The sequence below is a fragment of the Ursus americanus genome, chromosome 7 (assembly GCF_024610735.1).
Source record: "Ursus americanus isolate L20-20 chromosome 7, mUrsAme1.1.p, whole genome shotgun sequence".
NCBI lineage: Eukaryota > Metazoa > Chordata > Mammalia > Carnivora > Ursidae > Ursus > Ursus americanus.
The window spans coordinates 13,748,408-13,760,603 of record NC_142133.1 but is presented as its reverse complement, the minus strand read 5'-3'; the positions used below and the strand labels follow the sequence as shown (position 1 = coordinate 13,760,603).

Genomic DNA, 12,196 nt, shown 5'->3' with positions numbered 1-12,196 from the left:
CTGTATACATGAAACCAGTTACAAGAGATAATTTAAGCTATCAAGTAAGGGTTTGTTTTGTGTTTTAATCTAAAATGTTGAATGGCTTAGTGAACCTGGTCTGACTTACAGCATTAAATTTAATATATTCAAAAGTTCAAATTCTGGGACACCTGGGTGGCTCAGTCAGTTGAGCATATATGACCCTTGGTTTGGGCTCGGGTCATGATCTCAGGACTATAGATCAAGCCCCACTACGGGCTTGGCTCCACACTCTGCATGAAGTCCGCTTGAGATGCTTTCCCTCTCCCTCTGTCCCTCCCCCACTCACACTCTCTAAAATAAAATCTCTTCTTAAAAAAGTTCAAAAAAATATACATCAGCACTTTGATAAAAGTGATAAATATAGTCACAAAAATATATTAAAAGTGAAACTAGTAATTTGAAGGCTTAATTTGGGTATTATAAATGAAGTCTCTTAGGTCATGAATGGAACCAGTGTTCATTTTTATATTGAGGCACTGAAATAAACACTAGTTGATTTGCTTTAAAATTAAAAAATAAAATCCCAATTCACTGCAGCAAGCAAGATCATATGAGAGTCTGATTCAATGCCTCACAAACGAAAGCAAAAGACCATTATGTATTAAGATAAAAACAAAGATCAAAGATCTCTCATGCTTATCTTAAATGTGCAATGTTTGCGTAAACTCAGGAAGAGACATTTTTACCAAACTGGATCATCACTAGGAAAGGTACAGAACAGAAAAATAAGCAGCTGCTTCATATCATGCAATAAGACATCCTCATGCAGAAATTTACAATGCAGGAAAAAACAAAGGCACAACTTCAAGTTACACACCACAGCTCTAGAATTAAGGAAAGCAGTAACAAATATTCAGACCAATTTTAGCATAATAAACTGAGACAGACTGGCTCCATCAGCTATCTTCAACAGAACTGTCAACCAGAAAACAGAAGGAACAGTCACAAACCAGTGACAGTATTTCCAGACACTAATGGCCAATCACTAATCTTCCAGCTATACTCACAAAAAGCACACACACAGCAACAGGGTTTTTTCTAAACACAAATGACAACATGTATTTTATAGGTACATCCCTTGCTACTTAAACCAGTCTTGTTAAAAAGTCCTGTTTACCTGCTCCCATTATCCTACCTTCTCCCATTTTCCTGTTTAGGAACTCATTTATCCAAGCTTGGGCAGTAAATGGAAACACCTGAAGGCCCCAGCTTCCCTCGTGCCTAATACAGGGATCTCTTTTCTATCTTTGGCTCACCTTTTAATCTTAGGTACAACAATATTTCCCCCTTCCTACTTCCTCTTTCCATGTATCGGTTTTTGTCCTGTTACAGAAAAACTTCTCTTCCCTCTTTTATTTTTCTTTCCTCTCTTTTGTTAAAAATAGTAATGCTCTGTGGGCTTGGCTGGCTCAGTCATTAAGTGTCTGAGTCTTGATCTCAGGGTCCTGAGTTCAAGCCCAGCACTGGGCGTGGAGAGCCTACTTAAAATAAAAATAAATAGTAAAGCTCTAGGGGCTCCAGACTGACTCAGTCAGTGGAGCACACAACTGTTGATCTCAGGTGCTGAGTTCATGCCCACCTTGCATGTAGAGCTTACTTAAAAAAAAAAAAAAAAAAAAAAAAAAAAAGTAAAGCTCTAATCACAGCTTCTAAGTGTATTACAGAAAACACCATACATCCCAAATTGTCCACTCCTAACTGAAGTCATCCACAAAGGGAGCACGGTTGTAATGTCAACTGAGGCAGTGTGTTTGCTATCAGAATGTAAAATCTATGAGGGCAGGGATTTTTGTCTGTTTTGTTCAGTCTTCAGCCATGAACGGTGCCTTGCATGTTAGAAGGCACTCAGAGAATGCCAAAATAACGGCTGAGGATGGGGTGGCTACAGACCAACATTATTAACTACATGGAATTCTTTACTTTTTAGAGGGCTGGTAGCCTACAGCAAGTAAAAGCAAAGGAAAGCCACTCATATCTGACCTTGATCTCCCATACATTCTATACATTCTATCATTTAGAGTTGCTTCGAGTTCATTATTTCCTCTTTGTAAGGGGCTCAGAAGAAGGGCCACCTGTATTTAATAGATAATACGAGTTCATTAACTCAGAATTGAATGCTCTAATGAGAAAAGGGGAAAAGAAACATTCTTTCCCAAGATAGGTTAAGTAGCTATGAGCAATATGGACACTCCTAGATTCTCCTACTTATAAGGACAGCTATTAACTATCCCTTTTCCATGTTAAGAGTGCACTTATACATACCTACAACAAGAAAACAAAATGCAATTAGACTTAAGAATCAGTGACATTACTCTCAAGCTTTAAAGTGTTTTGAAATCCTTCAGAACTTTACAAATTACTCTTTTATCAAACCTGCTTCTCAGGTCTATACTATCTATCAAACAAAATCCATTCACTTAGTTTTTTTCTTATATTACACACTTGATTATACCTGATAATAACCACATTTAAAAAAAAGTTTTCCACAAAGGAAAAGATTTTTCATGTTTCTGTCACTTAACATACACAACCTATTTTGAACTGGAGGACATTCTACGTAGACAAGAAGCAGAACAATACTAGACACAGGTCTTATCCTGCCTATTCCCCTGCCAATAACTGGTCCCATCTCTAAAAGTGAGACAAGCTCCTTAATAGTCAATAGAAATCTTCCAACGTTCATCTTTCTCTCCTCTAAATACCAGACCATGTATTAAATAGTCTTGTTTTGTTCAAAGGAATGTAAAACAACTTTTTCAACAAGGGTTATCTTCCCAAGCTTTAAGGTCTTTAAATTTTCAGAAAGAAATCAAATTAAAGCCAATAATTATTATATATATTTCAACATAGTAAAAAAAAAAAAAACAGAACAAAACAAAAAACCCCTCTGAGTCCATTTTTAGTAAGTTAATATCAAACTAGTAAATGAAAAAAGCTTTACATTGGTGAACTGTGCTTTAAATGTTACAAACCATGTTAAATTGTCTAAATATATGAACAAGTTAAAAATACCACAACTGATTGTTAAACTATTGGGTTCTTAAACTTAAGTAAGTTATTACATACAAAAGCTATCATTATAAAAGGTATATGTCATGCCAAAAAATAAGAAGATATTGTAGATGTGGTTACAAGTTAGCCATAGTTAAAAAAGAAAATATTTACTTGAGAACTCCTCTATGTCATGACTTACCATAATCCAGAGCAAAATGTTTGTCTGTTATTAACATTAAATTGAAAGGGAGAAATAACACACCCTGAAATCTGAATGAAAATTAAAAAAAAAAAAAAAGAGCTACCTTATGGTATTTGTTTTCTGGTTGCTAGATGATACTAAAAACGAAATCTCACGGTCTTTATAAAATCTGAAAAACTACAGTGTATAGACTACACTTTTGGAAAATGTCATTCCGTCAAGAATTTAGTAAAGCCTTCTTTTTATCATAATATTGATTCAACTACCTGAGTGATCAAATCACTCAGGTTAGTCTAAACGGTGGTCTTCTTTGGGTTGGGAGTGGGGAAGGAGAGGATATGGCTTTAAACACTGAAAACTCTAACTTAAAGTCCAGCCTATGAAAAGAGGTTAAACCACATTAGAAATGTTTCATCTGAAAGAAGATTCCAAATCAGAGATATTAACATACTTAAATTACTCTAGAAGATCAAAAGTTATTTTCTTTTAAATCAATGTTTTGTTATAAACAAGTATCATCAACAAAAGTAAGGATAAAAAAAAGATAATGAAGTACCTTTTTCTTCATGTATAGTTGTAAGATCAGTTGCTAGAAGATGACAGACCCTTTCATTTTATAAATTTTAAAGTCAAGCAAAAACTACAAAAACCAGTATTCCCAAAGTCTACCTTATTTCCCCTCACTGTTTAGTCTGAGTACAGAATAGTGGGATGGAAAGTAAGATTACATTTCCAGGGTTTACCTAGTATCTGAGAATTTTACCTGATAGCCCCAATCAGTCGGTTCTTTTTATCCACAATTCTGATGTGATATATAAAATATATTTCTACCATAAAACTTTAAAGTTACTAATACATTATTTGGTTTCAACCCAAATTCTGAAATTAGCTAAGAAAAAAATAAAAAGAATCAAATAAAATGTGGAAAAAAAACACAACGGATATCCACAAGTAACCACATTCCCCCAAATTCTCTTACCACTAACCATAATTTTATATTTTATGTTAAGTATTACCTGAATAAATTTTGCTATTCAAATTCTGGAATTTAAAAAAAGCTTAACTATTCTGACACTGTCAGTTGTTTCCCAACTAATTTTTTCTTAAAGTCAGTGAACTGTGAAAGGCATAGTTCACAGAAAAAGTAAAATACCACATGTTATATTTTAATAAGTTAATTTTATTCACTTTATCTTATGAAAGACCACTACGGAGTTAAGACTACTTTACTACTTTCAATCCTAGGTAATGTCACAAGATACATTAAAATAGTTACATGTAACATACAAGTTTTCATACAATGTAGATAGATACCAGTGAGTGGTGGAGGGGAATTCACTGTCAGTATCACGTGCAATAAAAGAAATGTTTACCAACCCATTTACAAGGGCTTATTTAAAAACTGAGCCAATGGCGAAACGATTGTAATGAATCTCCACAATCACTAAACTACACTATGGCAAATTCTACTCTTCCCAGAGTGCCAAGAGGGTCTATCAGCACCAAATTTTAATTCAAAACACTTTGTAAAAAAAAAAAAAAAATGTATATTATAGGAAAATAAATTTTCAACAAGGAAACCACTTTTTCTGACCTTTTCAACTTGTGAATCAGATATTCTTAGAAGCACAGCTATTTAGACGTACCATTGCTTCAGATGATGCAATGTTAAGGGACATCTGATAATTATAACATGTTAATTACTAATGTAAAATAATATTTATTGCCATGACTATCAGACAAACTTTAAGAGCTTTCACCTACTGTTGGGAGTCTTCACAGAAATCAGACACCTGGTATGAGAAAACAGGTGTTGAAAGCTTTGCTGGTCACTTCTAAGAGGATAATTACAACATGAAGAAATTCAAAGGACATTGTACAAAAACTGAGGAAATCTTAACTAACAGGTATGAAAAATCACATAAAAATACTAGTCAATGCTGATAAAGCAACATAAAGAGCCACTGCAGAAACTGTGATAAGGCTTTATGAGAGCAAAAATAAAGGAAAGGGAAAAACACAAAGAACAACCATTAAAACAAAAAAAGACACAGAGAAAAAAAGCACAGTAAAAATCAGGATTACTCCTGGGGAAAAAAAGTTGACAAAAAAAACCCTGTTCTAAACACTAAATTTTAAAAGTTCAATTGAAACAACACACTGCCCATTCAAGAGGCCTACAAAAAAATATTTCTTTAAAATGTTAATAGTATAACTTAAACCATATTTTTTAAAAGCCTGTACGTTTGGAAAAGACTACTATGATAATTAAGATAACTTGTCTCTACTTAGAAATGCTCTATTTAAAAGTAGGCCAACAATAGGAACTCTAATATTGCACAAGAGAAAGTAAATGAAATAATGTCCACTAACATTCAGCTTGGATGGCATGTTTCTCCACCTCACAGAGCATAGGGACTTAACACTCTCTGCCCCAAACAACCTACCACTTCTACATCCGTGCAGTAGTTCAAATAAAATGAGTTCCTGTGTTAATCCCACAATAAACCTCAGTAATTCTCACATCACAGTTGCAAAGGTTTCTTAACAGAAAAAGAATGTTTTTCCCAAAATAGCTATGTATCACTAAGACTACTCAAATTCCGAAATAATCTTTTTACAAGACTCCAGCCAACTTTATTTTGATACATTAAACATGTGGAGCCTATTTTAAAAGGTCTTTAACTGGGACTTCATGAAAACAGCTTCCTAGTTAGTTGCTCATGAAGTATCTTCTTTTTAAAGTTTTCACGTTGTTTTTAAGCCGACTGGCATACTGATGAATCTGGGCCGGCTATCAAATGCTTAAGAAGCAGTTTTGCCAAATAAGATGGGCAAATGTTCTAGATCTGCTAAATCCGACATTAGAGGTCAGGCAACTTAAAAAATGAAGGAACTATTTTCAACATTCATTGAGTCCCTCGTTTTTAAAATTACCTCGGTGTCATTTTCACATCTGACGTTTAAGAATACAACCTTTTTTTTTTTTAAAGGATATTAGGCTCAGTTAAATTACAAAAAACCAAAAAGACAAAAAACTGATCTGCCACAAAAAGCCGGTTAGTCTATTCTTAATGGGTGTCTGGAAGATTTGGGTTACTGGCGGTGAAAGTTTCATTTAAAAACCTCTCTGTTAAAAAGAATGACATCCGAAAAGGATCGCTGGGGAAGGAAGGGAAGAGAAGCCTGGAGTCGGCTAAGAAAAGAAGCGATTTAAAGCCACTAAGAAGGAAGGTGGTGGTGAGACGCACAGAGAGAAGAGCGAGAAAGAAGATTTAACAAGGAAGTGAAGTGGAGCGCAGAGTGGGGCAGAGGCTGATGAAGAAACAAATGAAAAAGGTAAGGTTTTCAAATAAGCACGATCCAGGAAGGGATGAGTTAAGGCCTGGGGTAGCCCCAGTGTTTTGGTGTGAAAGAGATGCTCGCAAACTGAAGCAGAGAACAGGGGAAAGCAGTTTACTTCCAGGCGTTGGAGCAAAGTAAAATTCCCTGCCCCGAGCCTCTCCCGGCCTCGGCCGAGCGCGGAGGCGGCGGCTGGGGAAGGGGCCTACCCAGGAGCCAGGCCCGGCGTTCTGCTCCCCCAGGCTCCAAGGCAGAAGAGACGAGGATTAGGCAGGCAGGGCCCACGACCGTAGCCCCGCGGCACCCCGAATACGGTCCGGGGCCTCGGCGGTGCCCGCGAGCCGTTTCCCCTGCGGCGGGGCGCGGAGCGGCCTTACCTGGGGCGACGGAGGGAAGCGAGGTCTAGGGCGTCCGCTCTCGCCCGCCGCTGAGACCCCCTGCTGCACTCAGCCCGGGCTTCCGACCGAGGAGCGACCCTGCCTCAGCAGCAGCTTCCCCGTCAGGGTCTCGGCCACCGCCTCCGCCGCCTCCGGGGCTGTTTACACCGTCGGGCCCCGCACGCCGCCGCCGCCGCCGCTGCCGCCTTCTCTCCACCCTAGCGCCGTTGCCGATTCGGCCGCCACCACCTCCTCCGCCGCAGCCTCGTCTCTCTGGAGCATCTTCCAGCCACCAAACCCTGAGAAACAGAGACTCCAGCCGCGCCGGCAGGAAACTCCCCCGCAACTGCTAGGGGGACCAGGCGGTCAGAGCACCGGCGGCTTTTCCGCCATTGAGCAGCAGCCGCTCCGCTCCTTCTGCAACCCCCTCCCCGCACCCTGTCCTCCCCGCCCCTCGGCGAGCCCCGCCCCCAGCTCCCACCCATTGGGACGGTGCAGCCTCTCCCTGCACCCGGTTAGCCAGACGGCCCATCAATCATCACCCTCCCTCCCACTTCGGCTGCTCCGTACCTTGGTACTTAGTGTTCCCTGCCCACAATGCCCCGCCTCTCAGTTCCTAATTTCCCATTGGGCATCAGTGACCACCTTCAATTGGCAAGGTCAACTATCCATCAAACACCGCCCACTGAGTGAGACCCAACCCTTCATTACCATTTACTTCATTCAGCCCCGCCCCTGGGCGTTAGGGACCAACCCACCCTAACAGCCATAAGTAGAGATCACCATCAATCAAATAACGCCCACCTGCACTCCGCCTCGCAAAGACCGAGCCCTAGCGATTCTCTTTTCTTATTGGCCCAAAGGGTGACCCGAACCCTCAGTCATTGGCTTTCTGTGCGTGTCCGTCACTGAGCCAATTTCCAAGTCCGTCACACTGGCTTTTTTTAAATGAACGCGCAAAAGGCGGGGAAGTATCCGAATAGCGATTGGCTAGTCTTCGAAAACGGTCAAATCCAGAGTGTGTGCGGATCCTTCCCGTCCTACGAGAACCATGCCCCTTTATTTTTGACCTCTAAGCCTTGCGTAAAACCAGCGCCATAAAGGAGCCAACGCGCTGTCCAGTTATAGGTGTGGAAGCCTAGTCCCACCCGGAATTGCAGGGGGTTGGCTGCTGATTGGCTAACAAAGTCCTGTTAGGCCCTCATTGGAGAACATAAACGCCGCTCTTTGGCGTACAGACGGGAAGGGATGGCGCAGGCGAGGATAAGAAGCGGTCCGGGGAGAGGCAGTTGTTTTGCTTCAACCAACGGGTGGGGCGAACGCGGGAGAGGGAAGCTCGGAACGCAGGGCTCTGGGGGAGGTGTTGCGGGGAGGGAAAAAGCCCGGATGTTTCCTAACAATGAAATCATCGCCGACCAATCAGAGCAGCTGAGCTGGGCTACCTGCCTGACCTGTCCACAGCAGGGAAGGGAATGAGTTAGTGAGCGGGAAATTGGGTGTCAGGAGACGCCGGAAAGCGAAGTGAGAAAATGGAACAGGTGATCCGTTCAAGAGGACTCTGTGCTGTTAGGGGTTATTTTTATTCTTTCTAGGCCTGCAACGCCTGGCATTCAGCCCTTGACATTTCCGTGTTTTGTTTCTTAGTCAACGTTGATTTTTAAAACTCTCAGCCTAGTCTTTGACATTCATTCGTTCATTCCACAATTATTGAGCGCCTGCTGTTTGGCAGGCACTGTTCCTAGAACTGGAGCTACAAAACTAAAGTAGGCAATCCCAGGACAAGATCACAGGTGCCATCACTGAAACATGCAAGAGATGGTGGTGACATAAGGGATCGTCCCTGTGGGTAGTTTATCGATGAAGGCTTCACAAAAAGCACTGTAAGTTTAGAAGGAATGATTGAATAGGCAGAAGAGGGACGTGGACAGGATTCCTTCAGCAATCAAATTAGATTAACAGGTATTGCAGGTTAATTCCCCACCAAAGAAACAAAACTTAAGTGTAATGAAAGCATTCAAATAGGATACTTTTTCTTTTCTTTTCTTTTTTTTTTTTTTTAAGTGCCCTTTTAAAGGATTTGAACCTTATTCACACTTTTGTGTAAACTGGTTTGGACAGACAAGTTAGGCTAAGACCCAGCAGAGTGCTATTCAGTTTAGGGGCTGTGGATGTTTTAAGAATAAGGGCAAATTTAGGAATAGGACAATTGCCCAGGCCATGGTGACGACTGCAGAAATAAAGACTTGATTGCAGTTCAGATTTTTGCAGCTATGCTCCAAATTTGCATAACAATAGTGTTTTTTTACAGTATGGTGGCTGGACTACCAGTGTCATAATCACCCGGGGTACAGATTCCTGGGTCCACTCACACCTGTAATATCAGGGACCCTGGAAACAAGACTTAGAAAGGCAAATTTCTAAATTCTCCAGGTCGGTTTTTATGCACACCCATGATGAGATCCTCTAGTATAGGTAATGGAGATACCATAGACTAAAATTTAGTTTCCCCACTTCTTCATGTTGGGAGGAAAAATAATAAAGAAGAAAAAAAAAGTAGGCCCTTTAGACTTTGCCTTTCTCTTGTCTCCTTCACTATCAGCATCAGTTCTTAGGAAATATGTCCTAAATAACTTATAGAATAAATTCCCTTAAATCACACTCCTTTGTCTGACACACTTTGTATAGGGCGAAAGGAGTCCCAGCTTCCAAAATAGGAATCTAAAGATCATAAAAGTGGAGACACTGTAGGACCCTGGTCTTAAGAATCCAGGTAATCTCAGTAGGGCATCAGAGAAGTTTCTTGATCTGCTTGATTCCTTCTCACTTTCCCTTGGTTGACCCTAAAACTAATACAAAGCACAATCATTTAGGTGGGCTGGTGATTGCATATCGTTCATTCAATCACTAAAAGTATAGATGCACTGAATATTGTTCTAGAGGCTAAGAATACGGTAGGAATCAAAACACCTGTAGGTTAATTTTAGGTGTTAGGTCTGCTTTGTTTGACTAAAACTCTAAACCAATAAAGCAAGCCCAACAAGATTCACAAATTTAAAAGGTAAACCGGTGTGTACCATCATAAACATATAATGTATCATATACACTGAGTACCATCGCAGGGGGCTCAGTTACTGTGTGAATGCAGCTAGTCTAAGCACTCTGAGCCTTGTTTTGTTGTTCTGTAAATAGGAATCACAAAATCTTCTGAAGCCAGCTGAAGAGCTTTAGAGAGTGACCATCCAAAAGAGAGTGAAAACGATACTAAATGTAATGTAGAAAAAGTCCTGATTTTTCCAACGTTGGCTTTCATACTCTGGTGTTCCTTTTTATTTTTTTTTTTAAGATTTTATTTATTCATTCATTCATTCATTCATTCATTTGAGAGAGAGAGAGAGCACACACGATCTCATGCAGGGAGAGGGGCAGAGGGAAAGAGAGAATCATAGGGCCTGATGTGGGGCCCTATCTCATGACCCTGAGATCATGACCTCAGCCAAATCAGAGAGTCAGACGTTTAACCGATGAGCCATGAAGGCGCCCCTATTTTTTTTAAAGATTTGTTGGGGCACCCAGGTGGCTCAGTGGGTGTAGCGGTGGACTCTTGGTTTCCGCTCAGGTCATGATCTCAAGGATCGTGAGATTGGGCCCCCTGTGGGGCTCCATGCTTAGAGAGGAGTCTGCTTGAAGATTCTCTCTCTCTGCTGCTCCCCCGTACATGTGTGCTCTCTCTATCAAATAAAATAAATAAATCTTTTTCTTTTTATTTGAGAGATACCGGGGGGGGGTGCTGAGAGAGAAAATCTTTCAAGCAGATTCCCTGCTGACTGCAGAGCCCCATATGGGGCTCCATGTCAGGACCCCTGAGATCATGACCTGCTGAGCCAAAACCAAGAGTGGGATGCTCAACCCACTGAGCCACCCAGGCACTCCTGGTATTCTTTTCTAAATAAGACATTAGCTATCAGTTGTCTCCAAATTTTGGATGCCTCAGTTTTGCTGGTGTCTTAAACCCACACTTGCTAATCCAGTACTGCCTACTTCGTGCAATTATTATAAAGATGAAACGGGATATGATATGTAAGAACACCTAATGCATTGGCTGTCACAGTTGAATCATAATTTTTATATGTCACATAGAAGAAATTTCATGTATTCATTCAGCATATTTATATGCCTGTTATGTGCAGGCCATTATGCTCTAACAGGGAGCTCCAGTGTCAAACTTCAAGTCGTCCAATTCGAGCAGATTGATTTACCCCCCGCTTAACCACTGGAAACATTCCACTGATAAACCAGTTTTCTTCATTTAAAAAAATTTTTTTCAGCAGTTCCACTCTACAAATACTTATTAAGCATTCATTGTGAATCAGGTACTAATAGGTGAATAATAGGCACTGCTGCCTTTGAAATTAATCAACTGTGATATTGTGATATAATAAGAAATATATATTTAATCTTCATCCCAGCTCCTGGCAGAGAGCTCCTAAAACCATTATCATTTTTTGAGTGATAGAGGTAAGAAGAGCATTTTTGTTATTTACAAGAAGCCTTTTTTTTTTTTTTTTTTTAAGTAAGCTCTGGGGGAGCCTGGGTGGCTCAGTCATTAAGCGTCTGCCTTCGGTTCAGGGCGTGATCCTGGAGTCCTGGGATCGAGCCCCACATCAGGCTCCCTGCTCCGCTGGGAGCGTGCTTCTTCCTCTCCCCCTCCCCCTGCTTGTGTTCCCTCTTTCACTGACTGTCTCTCTCTCTCTCTGTCAAATAAATAAATAAAATCTTAAAAAATAAATAAAATAAAATAAAATAAAATAAAATAAAATAAAATAAAATAAAATAAGCTCTGGGCCCAACATGGAGCTTGAACTCAAGACCCTGAGATCAAGAGTCACATGCTCTACCACTGAGCCAGCCTGGTGCCCCATAAGAAGACTTTTTGAACCCCTAAATTTATGCTAATGAGGTAACTCATAGAGGATAGCTGCTTGCCAGAGGAAGCAAGTATGTAATGAGAAGGTCAGAACTTTCAGCCTCACTCCCTACTTCTGGGGAGGGCCAAGGAGATGGAAATGGACTTAATCACCAATGGCCAATGATGTAACCAATCGTGCTTACGTAAGGAAGCCCCCATAAAAACCCTAAATGACTGGGTTTGGAGAACTCCTGGATTAGCATACACATTGAGGTGCTGAGAAGGTTGCGATCCCAGTGAGGCCAAGAAAGCTCTGTGCCTCTTCCACATAGCTTGCCCTGTGCCTCTCTT

The 12,196-nt window shown here is 40.7% G+C and overlaps 1 protein-coding gene across 1 annotated transcript in view; it reads right to left on the bottom strand.

Moving 5' to 3' along the window:
- The window catches only part of PPM1B (protein phosphatase, Mg2+/Mn2+ dependent 1B), a 74,566-nt gene extending 67,190 nt beyond the window's left edge, over positions 1-7,376 (bottom strand). The window contains exon 1 of the mRNA XM_045771833.2: positions 6,940-7,376. The gene's annotated coding sequence lies outside the window, so the exon portion shown is untranslated. The remainder of the gene's footprint in view (positions 1-6,939) is intronic.
- Between the last annotated feature and the right edge of the window lie 4,820 nt (positions 7,377-12,196).